This window comes from Marmota monax, unplaced genomic scaffold, assembly GCF_021218885.2.
Source record: "Marmota monax isolate L192 unplaced genomic scaffold, Marmota_monax_Labrador192_F-V1.1 WCK01_AAM20220418_F8-fsc00623, whole genome shotgun sequence".
Classification (NCBI taxonomy): domain Eukaryota; kingdom Metazoa; phylum Chordata; class Mammalia; order Rodentia; family Sciuridae; genus Marmota; species Marmota monax.
Window position 1 is genome coordinate 10,611 of NW_026692516.1, and position 5,305 is coordinate 15,915.

A 5,305-nucleotide genomic window follows, 5' to 3' on the forward strand; every position below is an offset into this window, starting at 1 on the left:
TCTTAATCATGTAAAATTTACTTCTCAGTAATTCCCTTCTCCAGCACAGGAACAGACTGGGAAGCTTGTTCTGTAAAGGTCATCCCAGGGTCCAGCACTCCCCAGCAATGGCCACACACTGGTTAACTTAGAAATCCTGCCACTTTTAGCAATACACAGAAAGATTTGTAAGTTTTTCTGTTTCCCCCCATAAAGTCCTGAGGAAAAGAAAGGAGACGTCATCTGTGTTACGGAGAAGAGAACAGAGACAGTAACTCGCAAAGCCAAGGCCACTAAGTGAGCAGCTCTCCTATAGGGCATGACCCAGGGCAGCCTCCTTCCAGGGGGCGCCTCCATCTTCAACCCATGGCCTCCAGCTTGGGTGATGCAGGGCCTCCAGCTGGAGAAACTCTGCAGAGGGTGCAGGGTGGGTGATGGGAGGATGGCACTGCAGGGGACGGGAGGGTGGGGCTCCTACAGCTGCTCGCCTGCCATTGGCTGGGAGTTGGTCACGTGGCCTCGCTAACTGCATTGAAACTGGGAATGAAAAATAACTCAACAGGGTAACTCTGGTCTGGCCAGTGAGGATCCAGTCACCCAATGTTTCTAGTCTAATTCCAGTAACGATTTTTAAACTTGAAGCAGAAGAATGAATAACATTATCAACAAGCAGCCCTATGTCTACTTGTGCAATATGGTTTGGAATCAGCTGCAAAATCTTCACTCGCATACACTTTAAATATTGAAAAGTCTTGTAATGAGAGAGAGAAATGCCTCAGTTGTATGCCACTATGTTAACACATAGCCACTCTTATCTCCAGATGAGAGAGTAGATTGTGTGTGTTTGTGTGTGTGTGTGTGTGTGTGTGTGTGTGTGTGTGTGAGAGAGAGAGAGAGAGAGAGAGAGAGAGAGAGAGAGAGAGATATGCATATGTAAAATACTTCTCTGTGATAAATTCTTGCTGCTGTTTTTCGTTAATCCATACTTATGGAAATGAGTAGTCTTTAAGTCAAAGACAAATTCAATATCACATCATGCAGTTTTTTGACCAGAGAAATAAAAATGTATCAGTAGAACTATTACTGTTCTTACAATTGGCACTACATTTGGGTTGAATTACTAAGAGTATGCTTTCATTTGCAGGACTAGGTGATAAGAGGCCATGGCAACAAATACTTAGTACTTGATAGATACTGTGACAAGGACTTCACATGGAAAAATGCAATAATTCTATAATATGAATGTTCTTATTATCCCATTCACATATGCTCATATTTTTCGTATAATAAGTACATATTTATTCCACAAAATAATGGGATTCATTGTGACAATATACATGCATATAAATAATTTGATCATGTCTATCCTGGTTCTCTCCTACCCCTTCCCTCAGATCCCCTGACTCCTTTTGTTGTTTCAATTAAGAGATTTTATGTGAAAACAAAACAAAACAACACATTTAATACTTGTATTTATGAGTCTGGATTTTTTCACTTAACATGATGATCTCTAGTTCTATCCCTTTTCCTGCAAATGACATGAGTTCATTCTTCTTTATGACTGAATGATACTCCATTGTGTACATATACAATATTTCCTGGATTCTTTCATCCACTGATGGGTATCTAGGCTGACTCCACAACTTGGTTGTTGTGAATAGTGCCACAATAAACATGGAGATGCATGTTCATCCATCCATCCATCCATCTGTTAGACACTGAGCATTGCCAAATACTGAGCATTCAAGATGTTGAGGATATGCTGGTGGTCAATTATACATGGATCTTCTTCTTGTGGAGTGTCCAGTGTCATGAATATGTATAACAGAAAATTAACCACATATCCACTGAAATGAATTCATTATCTGAGCCATCTGGGAAAGAAGAGTTAAAATGGTGAGAAAGCATAAGCATAACTCTGAATCTGACAAGGAAAGATATAAAACTTGATGAAAAACCATATGTAGTATACATGTGTGATAAGTAGGAGACGTGGCAAAAGGGAACAGCAATCTAGGCAGAGGGAAGAGCACAGGTATGGCCCTGAGGTGGGAGCAACATTGGAAGGGAATCAGACCCAGTAGGAATTATCATTGTTATCATTTTAGAAATGGGAAAACTGAGGTCTGTATGCCTAAGACCATGTGGCTTGAGACTGATAGAGCCAGGCTTTGAATTCAGACTCAAATTGTTTATTTTTCTACCCTATTTCATTTGGCAGGAGTCACCACATTTTGCCTTTTGGTAGCTTAACAATGTAAATGTGTTTGACGGCCAAGAAGAGAAAATCGAGTACAATAGTTTATGCTAATATTTCGCTTGTCTTTCTTGTGTCCCAAATATTGCAAGACAGAGCTCCTTATAGCATTTGGATTCATGGGCTCTTTTTTTTAAAGCTCATGGATTAATAAATAAAAATAATTGACCTATCTACAGACATTAAGTCCTTGTGCCTGGAAGGAAAAATGGATCATTGAAAATGAATCGGTTCCCCCTTATTCTCAGAGAAACGGGATGTTTCTGCAAGCCCATTTAATAGGTTTCCAGTCAGCATGGCTGTGGTCCAGGGCTACGCTCAGCCCAAGGGAGATGAAGAAATTACATTGTGTTGATGCTACAAAAGCACCAGGGTTTTGCAGTAGGAAACAATGTGGAGTGACTCCTAGGAGGTGGTGAGGGCGTCCTCCCAGAAGGAACCAGTGGCTGTTGAATCCACTGAGACCACTCTTCACGCCCTATGGGACTCAGTGCTAAGGGTCCACAGGCTCAGGCCAGGACTCTCCCCTCTGGGTATGGAAAGGAAGCAGCAAAGGCTCCGAGGCTCTGAAATCTCCCAGCCATCTAGAAGTGCCAGCTGCTGGAGGGGAGGTGCACTTTTGAACATCTAAGACCCTGTGAACTCAAGGGCCTCATTATCTGGGTTCTGACCTTTTCTCCATCCCCTAATAGTGTGATGACTTTAGGCAACTTGGGAATCACTGTATATTTTAATTTTAAGTGAAATAGTGCAGATGAATCTCACAAGTCGGAGCTGGTTCTCTCCACGGAGCCTTAGGTAGGCGTAGACAGATAGAAATAGAAGGGTATGGAAGATTGCAACATGGAATGCCATTGTTCTTTTTAATTAATAGTAATTATAAGCTATTGTTAGTTAGAAATCTGGCTGATCGCCCTTTGAGAACGAGGGAGTGAAGGCAGGTTTTCAACTTTGACAGCTGCTCTGGGGGGAGGTGTGAATCTGGCATCACTCTTGACTTCATATTTTATTTTCAGTGGTTTAAATGTGATTCATCTCCCTGAAAATTAAATAAGTCAATGGTGTTGTGGTCTGGATGTGAGGGGTCCTCCAAAAGCTCATGTGTGTGAAGATGTAAGAACATTCAGAGGTGGAATGACTGGGTTATGAGAAGTGCAGCCTAATCAGTGGATAATCCACTGATGGGGATTAACTGCCTGGTAACTGTGGGCAGGTTGGGTGTAGCTGGAGGAGGTGAGTCACTGGCACAAAGAGTGCCTTTGGGGTTTATATTTTGTCCCTGGTGAGTGGAGCTCTCTCTGCTTCCTGGCTGCCATGTCCTGAGCTGCTTTCCTCCACCAAGCCCTTCCGCCATGATGTTCTGCCTCACCTCAGGCCTAGAGCAAGAAAGTCAGGTGACTATGGGCTGCGTCTGCTTAAACCTTGAGCAACAAATAAACACTTCCTCCTCTCAAATTGTTTTTGTCAGATCATTAGGTCATGACAATGAAAAGGCTGCCTAAAATCAAAGGTTAAAATAATTATTCTAAGAAATGGTTAAATTACGTGCTTTGTCTAACTGAAGTACAATTTCCCCAAATTCAACTACAAAAGAAGAGTATGGAAACATAGAACACAACCTTCGGGTTCAGGAGTAAGTTTCAGTCTAATATACATATAATTGGAAACTCAGAAGAAGAAAAGATGAAATGATAAAAATATATGTACTTGATGAAGTAATAGCTTAAAATTTTTCAAAAAAGAATCAAACTATTGATCCAGAGAATGCCAAGAAGTTTTCTTAAAAAGCTGGACAGATCATAGTTTAATTCTGAAGAGCAACAATAAAGACAAGAACTTGAACAACTTAGAAGATGCCATGACTTTCAGAGGGGACCCTTCATCAGGATCATGAAGAATGGCCTGATTGACTGACCCTTTCAATCCTGCCCAGCAGGGACTGAGATGAGCAACACTCCCATGCACTGAGAACCTGTTTTCCTGGGTTCTTGCCATCCTGACTGCCATTTGGGTGTTGGTTGGTTCAGCTGACCAAGGGGCCCCCTGCCTCTGGATGACATCAGGGCACTATGGTGTGGTGTCCTGTACACTCATGAAAACATCTGTCCTCGTTTATCTGCTCAATCATTGCAGATCATCCTCAGCACTGAAGTTAAATTGACATTGTTCAGGGAAGCTCATTAAAATACTTTCTTCTGGCCACCCTAAAAGCTCTAGTTTGGAGTCACACATGCAGTGTGCAAATTACTTGCATAGGCCTCTTCAGGGTTGCCAGATCTGGGGTTGCTCTTGTCCTCAGTACGAAGTCAAACACCCAACCCTAGCATTCCTGTTCTACGCCCAGGCCAAAGCTCTTATCCATCTGTCATTTTTGTCTTAAAATGGATCCCATTTCTCAATTAAGAAGCTACTAATTATAAGGTGCTTATTATGTGTCAAAATTAGTCTTTATTCTGCTCTTCTGGGGGTGGGTAATATTATGAGGCCTTCCTAGCACTTCATTGATCTGGGTCCTGTGAGGATCCCCACTCCACAGAAAAGGAATATCAGCTTAGGCCTGCTGGTGTCCAAAGCCAAAAGCCACAGACGTTGAATTAACTCCAGATTTGCTGAGTCTCTGAACCAGCAATGCAAGCTGTGCTTAACTCTGCCCCACCTCGCTGACCTCACTGTTCTGTGCATGACCAGTCTCAAGGAAAGCGGGGCCTTCAGCTTTAAAATCTGTGGAACTGCAACAGCATTTTTCCTAGGTCTGGATTTTCAAGATGCTGAGTATAGTTCAGTGTTTCTCAAACTGTGATTCCATATAAATTACTTGGAGGTGTGTTTAAAGGTACCTGCAGGGGCAGCAGATCTGGGCTAGAACCTCAGGTTCTGTAGTTAGCCAGCTCCCAGCTGTTGCTGATGGTAGATCCATGGACACAGTGGTCCATCAGGGAAGTAGCCGTGGCTCTCTACTGAAAACCTTTCAGTTGGATTAGACTCAATAAAATAATTCACAAATGCAAATATTTATATGCCAAGTCCTCTGGCAATACCCAAGATACAAAAATGGAAAAACTTGCCCTT